Raw genomic sequence first — 11,503 nt, forward strand, 5'->3', positions numbered from 1 at the left:
AGATCTCTTCATATCTATGCCTCTCGTATTACGAGTCAACCATGCAAGTTTTGGTGGTTACAGCTTATGTAAACTTACATCCTTCCCTCCTTTCTCTTTTTTTTTCTCTCAAACACAAATATTACTAATATATATTAACTGCAACGTATTCTAAAAAGTAAATACAATGTTTTTGAAGTATTCATAAGAAGAAGAAGAAGAAGAAGAAGAAAAAGGAGATCTTAGGATTAAGATCAAAGGTTGGATATAAATAAAATATGGGCAAATAACAATTTGCATTTATGCGAGCATCCTTTTTTCAAATATCTTCTTTGCATTTGTCATCTGAGCAAAAGGAATATCATTTCTCTTTCTTTCTTTCTTTCTTTCTTATTTTCTTTCTTACTTTCTTCTATCGAACAGGTAAAAAATAATCTTGCGTAAATGCGCTAGGGGGAGTGAATAAGGTAAGGGTAAGATACGAAATCCTAGTAAAGCCATAGAGAAATAAGGATGCTTATTTCTCAAACCCCTAAAACTCTCAACCCCAGTTCACTCTCATCCCTCTTTACGCTCTTAAATCTCCCTACTTTTTTTATTATGCAACAGAAGAGCATATCCCATGACGATGTGATATCTACCTGATTTTACCTTTAAATTAGATGATTAGTGAGTATGGTACTACAAGGCTCTTTCGAATATCTTGAATTGGTTCAATGTTTTAACTAAATTGCGTATTATTTATTAGTGACAATTCTTATCTATATTTTATAAATTATATTATTATATAAATTTTATAATTAAGATAATTTTTTTTTTTTTTTTTTTTAGTTACAGCCAATAATTGACTCGATCCTCGTAAACAAAATATTTGTATTTATTTTCAAAAAATGATTACACCTAGCATATGAATATAAATTCCTTGGGATGAAGTTCGGTTTTATTGCTATTTCTTTGACACGAAGATAAAAACAGAGATAAAGTTCTAGAGCACGTATGTATCTTGAAACCTCGACCTATCTTAGCATGTATTCTTCTCTCTCTCTCTATATATATGTATTCTGTATAAATAAGTATATAACGTAATGCAGTTTCGTCGTAAATCTATCGATGGTTATTGTTGTTGAGAATTTTTATGAGAATTCAATGTGAAATGATAAAAAATAAAGGTACAGAAATAAAGATAGAAAGAAAGAGAGAGAGAGAGAGAGAGAGAGAGAGAATGCATTAGTCTGTAAGAATATGGGCAAAGTATACTCGTCGTAAAGAAATGTCAGAAATTACTTATTATACCAAGGCCTATTTCTCACGTGAAGTTAGGTCAAACTCATAATGCAAACTATTCTCCTATTTTTTTTCTTTTTCTTATCTAGTCTTAAAAAATAAACAAACGTTTAGTTAAAACATCCCTTACGATAACGAACAAGTGAAGTAACAGAAAAAATAAACGCATATATATCATATTTGTTTAATCATATTGAGATCTATTTGTAAAACTGATCGAAAAAAGATATTTAATTTTTAATCTGATACTTGTGTATTAAAACATGTTAAAAAGAAAAAAAATAATTCCTATAGAACAACTTGTTATGTGTTCTCTCAAATCTATGATACTAATCTTTATCTCTATCATTCTAAGTACCAAGTAATTGCATGTATTTATGTTACCTTAGTTACTCGTAATTAACGCTGGATATAAAGAAGAAGAAGAAGAAGAAGAAGAAGAAGAAATAAAAATATAAAATGGTAAATAAATAAAAAAAAGAAAAGGGATGAGTGAGATGAGTAAAGAGAAAGCCGATATGTATATTCAAAGATTCATTCATCATTATGCTTACCAATAATTTCTCGACTCTCCTCTTCCTCGTTCGCGAGCTGAATACCATGCAAGAGAAAAGAGAGAGAGAGATTATTTATTATGTCGTCGAGAAGATACGTGGACAGGGACAAAGAGAAGAAGAAAGAGAGAAAGAGAGAGAGAGAGAGAGAGAAAGAGAGAAAGAGTTAAGGTCACATCGTTAGAGAGAACCAAGACGATTAAATATACCTTTGTATACATATATTCATAGATGTGTATGTATATACATACATACATACATAATCTTTACGTATTTATCTCCTCTTCCCTCTCTCTTTCTCTTTGCGTATGTATATTCATACACATATTATCCCTGTATGTAACTTTATGCAAATATTAAATGTACCTATGTATTCGTATATATATATATGAATTTCACTAAAATATATGCGTATGTTATATGTTTCTATGTATATACCGATATGTATAAATGCATGCATGTAATACATAAGTGTAGGTTTAACGGTGGCGTTCCGTAAGACGCTATACATCGTGGACCGTAAATTATTCATTCGTGCCACGTTCGTTAAGTCCTCCTCTTCCTCCTCCTCCTCCTCCTCCTCCTCTTCCCTTTCTCTCTATCTCACTTTCTGTCAGTGCATAAGAGGCCGCGATTCCGCGTGGAGTGGACCGAGTATGCAAATATAGTGCACAACGTGCGCTCTGACACGTCAGACGTGTCCATGTGTAGGCGATACAATATTACATAAGTGTAAGTGGGTGAGTAACATTGGCCCTCTTTGCCTTAGTCGATCAGGTTGCTAATGTGATTTTATAGAGTATAGTAGAAAAAATTCATGACTCTCTTTTGAAATTACTTTTTTTTTTAAATGCACAACTTATTTTTTCCAAGAGATCTTATTAATATGCATGTGTTTGTTTTTTTCAGCTACTTTAAATCAATGTCCACGATGTGTATATATCTATGTGTGTTAGATATGGAGAAGAAGACACACGTTTGTTAACGATGTGATAACACGATCATTTTGTTGTGACATTAAATAATTAATAAAATCATTTTTATATCGTATCGTGAAAGAACAAAAGTATGTTTTTTTTTTTTTTTTTTTTTTTTTTTTTCTTAATTAAAGAGAAAAATCTTGTCTCTCTGAAAATCTCTCTCAAGAAGATTTTGACGTTGCTTTTAAGTTGCTTTTAGATTAAAATGAAAGCACTCCTCCTTCTCATAGGATTATTTTGTTTTCTTATATATATATATTTGCATATATTTTTTTCTTTTTTCTATATTATTAACGAGAATTGCAAAAGGAAAATTTGTCGGGTTGGAAATAAAGAAAAAAAGGAAAAAAGATTTACTGGCACGTCTTTACTTCTTTGAGTCACGCTTCAACGTGAGTTGTGCTTTTCTAAAGAGTTTGTAATTAATATATGAGTCATAGAAATGAAAGCGACTAGAAACTCAACGACTACGCCAACGCAAATGTCGTCGTCGTCGTCGTCGTCGTCGTCGACGTAGACGTCGACGTCGCGACGCGAAACATTCATCGAGAATTACGCGCATAGTTTCCTCGTAATTTTCAACTCCTTTGTGTGATGGGGTAAAAGATAAAATACGATAAATAAATAACGATCTAAGTATTGTACACTGCTTTATCTAGCTTGACACATTTATTATACAAAAAGAAAAGGGAAGGAAAGGAAAGGAAAGCAAAGGAAAGGAAAGGAAAGGAAAGAGTGGCTGGATGGATGGATGGATGGATGGATGGATGGATGGATTCAATGTTTGCTGGACCCAATTTTCTTCACATTTGAAACGTAACATATTTCGCTTTACGATCACTTTCGACGATTTGCGAGCTATTTTGTTTCTGTCAATTTGAATGTGTTACGGATTTATCGTTCGTTTAGTTTTCCTCTCTTTCTATACACAGAGAAAATCGATGTATATATCGATAGTAATTGTAATGAAAGCTCTCTCTCTCTCTCTCTCTCTCTCTCTTTTTTTGTTTTCCTCTACGTATTGTTCAACCAATATCTATAAATCGAACGTAAATCCGTATGGAAAGAGTGTAACTTCATATCGAAACCATAACTATCATTCTCGATTGATATATCGATACGATCGGCTGCGGATCTTCTATCCTAAAAAAAAAAAAAAAAAGAAAAAGAAAATAAAACTAAAAAATACGAAATAGTAAATAAACAAAATGAAAAATAAACGAACGGGGAGGAAAAGAAAATAGATCGAAAGCACGAAATTCGTTGTGATATCCAATGTTTACGATCTTCTATGCAATTCTATGCAAAAACAAAAATGCATATAGAAGATACTTTTATTTCTAATTTATAGAAATTGCTTACGAGAGTTCTTCAATGTTTTACATTCTTTCTCATTTATTTTGTAATTTGGAAAACTACAAACTCAGTTTATTCAATTCTATATTACCTATTTTATACTTTGTTATACATCTATCTGATTAAAATCATACGAACCAATTCTCACAGATTGCAAACTCACAAATGTAATGGATAATCATATAACATACATTATATTTTTCTCTATTATGGTGAACAACTCTTTTCTCAATCTCCATGCTTGAGAAACAGCAACGTTTCCCAATTGAGTTTCTCTTATAGATTACGTTTTAAAGTTCATCGATAACGAATCCCTGTATTTATTGTAATGAAATAACGATAATTAAATAAGGATTATATTAATCGAAATATTCCAAGTATTTGAAACAATTCGTGGTAATTTATTAATGATAATATTCTTGATAATTGTATGGATAATTTGATCGAATAACAAATTAGTTTGAAATTGTTCGGAATTTATAAAAAAAAAAAAGAAAAAAAAGAAAACACATTTAACGGGATTAGATAACGGAAGATAGAAAAGATTACTCGACAAAAAAAAAAGAAAAATAGAAAAAAGATAGGGGAAAAAATATTCATAATCGTAATGGTTGCACAATTAGATAATAATACATAGATACATATGAATATAACACGGTTCGATCAACACGCTAGAAATTATTAGATCTGTTATTAATATATTATTATTATTTGTAAAAACAACACACACGTGCAGATTTAACATTGTCCTGAAAAGCGGAACACGTTTAATCTCGCTTCGTTAAAGCGAATAATTATTTTTCTCTCGCACTTTAACTTTAAGATTCCTATTGTCTTTCAAACGTTATTTCTTCGACCTTTAATTAACGTTAGTTCGAGTTACAACGAGGCGTTGTGAAAGGTTACGTGATACCATTATTGACGCAAGTATGTAATTATGTGTTATTTATGATAACAATTTAGATAACAATTTATACAAATTATCATCTATCATCGATACGAGATTTTCAAACAAACATTATTAACTCGTATAATAATATTCATGAAAAAGTAATGAAATAATAAAATGTTTCCTAATGAAATTACATTTTGTTTATAACACAGAGATATGTTTAATTCAATTGGAGATTAGTGATTTTTGATAAATAATGTTAAATTGATCACTTTGAATGTTTACATAGATAATATTGACATGAATAATTACTTGACATATTAATTAGTCAATTAATATCGTATTAAAGAGCTCATTAATCGTTTATCAATGGATGTTTAATCTACATTTACTTATAGGAACGTGTGTGTGTGTGTGTGTGGATGTATGTGAGTATGGTTTTTCGTTGAACGTCGTTCAGGCATATAACATCGTTTGCCTTTATACGGAAGTTTCTAGCGCAAAATGTAGATTATTCAAATTAATTCCAGTGCGACAAGCATCGAATTTACGATGAAAACGAGTGGAACGTAGATACATACATACATACGTTCATCTATCATCCATCTTGTCGACGTTGTATACTCCGATAATACTCCGGGGCTTGTGGCTTATATCAGTCTCCAATGTCGAATGAATTATTTAAATAAAATACACTTATATTAACTTGCGATAATGATAATATGTGTTACAGTTTTGTTTATTGTAAACATTTATATTTTACTAGGGGTGCACTCGCAACGTCTTGCTGTGGCTCACAATCAGTTCGATGCACTTTGTTAATAAACAAATAATTTGCAATAAAATAATATTGCGATTATAAATTGAGATATAAACTATCCTATCTTTCAAGTTGAATGAAACTGCGCACAATGTGGAAAATGTTTATTAAAATCGGTTCAGTAGTTTAGGAGTCCATTGCGGACAAACAACGTGACACGTAATTTATATATCGATTCGCAATATTTTATTTTAATGGAATGTTTTTTTTTCCATATTCTTTTCATTTCATTATAACAAATAATAAAAAGTAGAATCCCCTTTCGTATATTTTCTAGGATATTTATAAAAATGACAAGCAAGTATTACAAACGTATAAAATTCTTTTTGAAAAGATTTCAATTGGTGTATAAACTTCTACTAACTTGCAATACAGATAATATGTGTTATCTCTATATGAGTTGTCTCTATTGTAAACTTTCATATTTTATAATTGCATCGATTCGCAATATTTTACTTTAATCTAATGTTTTTTTTTTTTCATATTCTTTTCATTTTATTATAACAAATAATAAAATGTAAAAACCCCATTCGTATATTTTCTAGGACATTTATAAAAATGAGAAAAGCACGTATTACAAACACATAAAATTCTTTCTTAAAAGATTTCAATTGGTGTATATAAACTTGTATGGAATTTTCTCATAAAAGTTAGAAAATTTGTTTTTGAAATAGTTTGACGTAGAATAATATTCAAATGTAAAAAAAAAGAAAAAAAAAGGATGAATGATATTTTCTACATATTTCTTTTAATCCAGGATAAAAAGTAGGACCTTGAAATAGGTAGAAAAAGGTATATCATCGGTAAGGATTTCAAAGGGTCGAAAAAAGTTAGACGAAGACAGGGAGACAGAAAAAAAGAAGAAGAAGAAGAGCTGGTGGTTTTTCTTTTTGTAAGGGTAGAAATCACCCTCTCAAATTTACGCACGTGGCACAGTGTACCCGGAATCTTCGATCTTTTTTTTCCCCCCCTTTCCATGTCATCCCTTATTCTCACCTCACATTTACTTTACTTCATCACGAATTTGAGAGTTATTCTGCCTGAAACACCCTTTTCTTTTTTTTTTTTCTACTTTCATACATACACACACACACACAGATACAACAGAACTTAAGTTGAAGATTCGACGCACAACCTGAAAAAGGGCTCGCTTTGAGTCCAACGAATCAAAGGAAAAAGAAGAAGAAGAAGAAGAGAAAAAAGGAAGGAAACGCCATAGAATTTTTCTTCTAAGAAAAGATAAGCGAATCGTTATCGAAGGGTGAGCCCTAAAAGGACGAAGGATTACCTTCTATCTTCCTTTTCTGTCTCTTTCTGTCGCATTTTTTTTCTTCTTCTTTTTTCTTCTCATCGATTTCGACCGACCATCTTTCCAATCATATATTTTCCTTTTTTTTTTTTTTCGAGATGACACAGCCATTTCTAAATGAAATCCAAGAAAGAGAGAGAGAAAAAGAAAAATTGGTATAAAAATAAAATAAATAAAGGAAAAAAAAAAAAAAGAATTAAATCACGCAGGGGGATAAGTTGGATCGCCTTTAAAAAGGTAGAATTTTAAAATCATTTTTCTCTCCTTCAAGGACTATTTTTCTTTTTTTTTTTTCTTTTCTTTAGGTACCTTCTTTACCTTCACACAAACACACATACACACAATCATTTTTTTTTTTTTATTATCAAAGAAGTTTATTTAAGGGAACTACAAATAAGTCGTCGTCGTCGTCGTCGTCGGTGAGATTGAAAAGGAAATTATTATCACGGAAAAAAAGATATCTTCTAGTTGTCTTTCTGAAAAATAAACGTTTATCCAATTCTTTATCTTTCTATCCTTTTTTTTTTTTTTTTTTGAAGAGATAAAGAACAAGAGGACAGATAGAAATGGGGAAAAGAGAGAGAGAGAGAGAGAGAGAGAGAGAGAAAACAGTCGCGAATTAAAATCGTGCAATTTCCTTTCAGGAAATATACCCAGTCATCCTTCTTTTATCAAAACCACGATTGGAAAAGCTAAGCTACCTTGATATAAAGTAAACGTTTCTTTTTTTCTTTTTCTAATTAAAGAAAAAAAAAACTTCCCAGAAATCCTCCTAATATAAAATATATAAATAAAATGACTTAGAAAAATTGTTCAAATAAATTTGAAAAGACATCGATGATTTAGAATTTCATTCGATACAAATATTCAATTTCAGTGTATTATACTAAACGTTACGTTATACTAAAATATTATATATAAAATCCTTTATACCTACACAAATACGCAACGCAGATGGGATATACGCAGGTGTATGTATGTATATATATATATATGCAAATATAAATATATATATATGATGATGATAAGTTTATATATTGCACATGTATATATTGGTAATGTTGTCGGAGGATATTAATTTCTGTATTTCCTCTTCTATTCTCCTATTCTACATTACTAGATTGTAATTAAATTGTGGCCGCTTATGGTTGCATAATTAAATGGACGTTCGGCTTGTGACCAATTAGAAACTCGGTTATAATAATTATTCCAAATCGAAACATAATCACAGATTACCTGCTTACCAAATAGACTTTTATCCGATCGTGGAAACATCGACTCTATCAAACATAATCGATTTTAACTATCGTCAAACATACGCAGATAAGAAGACAATTAATTTTTTTCAGTGGTCAATACTTTTATCTAAAATATTTTCTAGAAGCATAATTGTTTATTATTAACAATCAGATTTTAATAATAAATTATAATATTTATTAATTGAAATTTTTCTTTCTCAATATAATTTCATTGATTAATATAAATATTCAATTATTTTATATATACATTAATATTAACAAACACATAGGTATGCGTCGATAGACCATTTTGATCATTTTGACCAAACGCATATATGTGTCCATAGTAATCAAAGGGTTAATTTAACAATTAGAAGATCAATTAATCATTTTTAATATTTACAAATTTTACGATTATTATTTATTATGAAAAATCATTGAGAATTTTCTTCTAAAACACGAAACGTTCAATTTTCAAAGCAGAAGAAGAAGAAGAAGAAGAACTATTCGAGCATGGAAGGAAGTGAACCGATCTGAGGAAGAGAAAGAGAGAGAGAAAAAGAGAGGAAGAAAAGAGGATGAGAATAATTCTGGTGAACGCCCTCACTGCCTTGACCTCTATGACCTCTGCTTTGCGCTCGACAAACCCGGGACCAGATTCCTTCGTGACTGCAAAGCATCCCGAGTAAAATGTTCAAACGTAACGCAATTCTTATATATGTATATATACAGAGTGGGCCATAAGTTACTAACCAATAAAATAATTATTATTGTCTTTTAAACTTGTGTGTTAATCTTACATTATGAAAAAATCTAATCTCGTAGATTTACAATGTGCATCCAAAACTAGCCTAAAATATTGGGTTGGCAAGAAAGTCATTTCAGGTTGCACCAATAAATAAAATTATGTTTGTTTCAGTATTCTTTTGTTAATGTTAAAATTTTGTTCTTTTGAGGTTTGCTAGTTGACACTTTTTAGATTGCTATAGAAACAAGTTCTAATTAATTTTGTTTGCAACTGTTAGTTTAGAAACAATAAAACCGAGATTTACTTTCTTGCTAATCCAATATTTAAGAAAGAAGTAGATTTTGTGAGTCCATTATAATTGAAAATAATATGAATGAAAAAAGTAGAAAGGTTGGTTGGTTTGAAAATTTGTGATATATATATGAAGATGCACTTTTAGTCTGACTATGATACCTATACGTAGTTTATATACACAGGGAGAGAGATCTAATTGCATTATCCGAGGATGCATGATGCAAAGCCAACGATTGGGTCACATCCCACGAGAGATCTTCTAATCCTAGGAAACGAGCCGTCGTCCTTCCATATCTGACGTTATCCTATATTACAAACGGAACGTGTGTTATCGCTTTACTTATCTCACATTTATCTAACCTTTTTTTTTTTTACTTTTATTTATTAACAATTTCAAAGTATTTTTTATTGTATCATTATACTTTCAAATGATTCTTTTATTTTATTTTTTGTTTTATTTTATTTTATTTTATTTTTTTTTATATATCACGAAGAAGACGAGGAGGATAAAAAATCGCGTCGCGGAAGAGACGCGTCATTTTGAAATTATGATCCTGGTGTGACTCCCTTGTGGCAAAGAAAAAAAAGGAGGGAAGAGTAGAAGGAGGTACGTGCAAGGGGGTCGACCTGATTTTCACTCTCTTTTTATTCTTAGAGTTGGAATTTAAATAAAAAGAAAGAAAAAGAAAAAGATAATTAAGGGAGAGAGAGAGGGTAGACTAACGAAAGTGACAGGGGGCCGAAAATCGGACATCTGTCGCTCTCACGCGACATGCAAATTATTATCAGTCGATTTTAAGGGACTCGTTTTATAAAATAAATGCATCACCAAACTCTCCCCCATTGATCTCATTTCATCTTCCCTCCTACTCTCCCTCATAAATTTTTTGCAAATTATTCTACCACATTTTTTCGATCTCTCTCTCTCTTTCTTTCTCTTTCTCTTTCTCTTTCTCTTTTCATTAATACAATTTTATATTTCATTATTATTACTTCCATTCATTAATTTTATCAATAATATTCCCAATCTGTTGAAACAAAGTATATCTACCAAAGCTCATTAAATTTATCTCCTTTCCTCTTTTATTTATTAATTTTAATTAACTCTTATAAAAATTATTATACGAGGTGTTTTTTTATTATTATTATTATTATTATTTCATTAATAAATAATAATCATATTTTTTTCATTTAATTGAGCTTATAATTTCGATAAATTAAAATAAAATATCGTTTATCTCGAATGAGATATTACAAAAGATAAAGATTCAACGTAAAACGATAATTGTGTCTTGACTATAAAAAAAAAAAAAAAAAAAAACGAAAAAGAAAGAGAAAGAAAAAATAAGAGCATTGACCCATAAAATTTCTTAACGTAGTCGTCATTCCACTTTTATGGTGGCCCGTAACATAAGAAAATGTTGCTTTGGTGCCAGCTTCCTAGCTACCTGCTGGCTTTTACTATCCAACATCCCTCTCTCCTTCTCACTCTCTCTTATTTTGCCCTTCTTTTGACTCTTCCGCATATGCTTGTCCTTTTTCCTCCCTCTTGTCTCACCCCTCTAACACACAGACCTCTATCTTTTCCAGTCCTCTTAACACACGTCTTTTAGTGCTCCATTATTATTTTCTCTCTTTTCCTTTTTTTATTATTCTCTATTTTTTTTATTTTTTGCCTTTTACAACTTTACTAGGCACTTCAATTTATGGTATTTATTAATTTTTCTTTTCCTTTATATAATAATTTATAATTTTAACATAAACAAAATCAAATAAACTATAGTGTATGTGTGTAGGTACGCTTGAAAAAACGTTGGTGTTGTTTGTATGAACGACACATGAAAGAAAAAAAAATTGATATTAAGGACAACACACAAAAGAATATTTTAAAAACGATACAGGATCCATGACCGTATGCATTTTACAAAGAATTCGGGTAGGTTACATCAAACTGATGAAAAGTGAAAGTCGTATTCGAACCGGTTGAAACGCCTCATTCTTGTTTCGGTTATGTCGATAAATCACAAACGGTGATGGGAATTTAATTTT

At 30.3% G+C, this 11,503-nt stretch overlaps 1 long non-coding RNA gene across 1 annotated transcript; it reads left to right on the forward strand.

Moving 5' to 3' along the window:
* The first annotated feature begins 2,375 nt into the window (after nt 1–2,375).
* On the forward strand, nt 2,376–9,908 carry LOC107071100 (uncharacterized). The gene is made up of 3 exons (XR_016178600.1): nt 2,376–2,557; nt 8,896–9,112; nt 9,637–9,908. It is a non-coding gene; the product is annotated as an uncharacterized LOC107071100 (long non-coding RNA).
* Nucleotides 9,909–11,503: the final 1,595 nt, after the last annotated feature.

Source organism: Polistes dominula, unplaced genomic scaffold (genome assembly GCF_049000335.1).
Source record: "Polistes dominula isolate Pdom_NZ unplaced genomic scaffold, Pdom_raw_medaka contig_11, whole genome shotgun sequence".
Classification (NCBI taxonomy): Eukaryota; Metazoa; Arthropoda; class Insecta; order Hymenoptera; family Vespidae; genus Polistes; species Polistes dominula.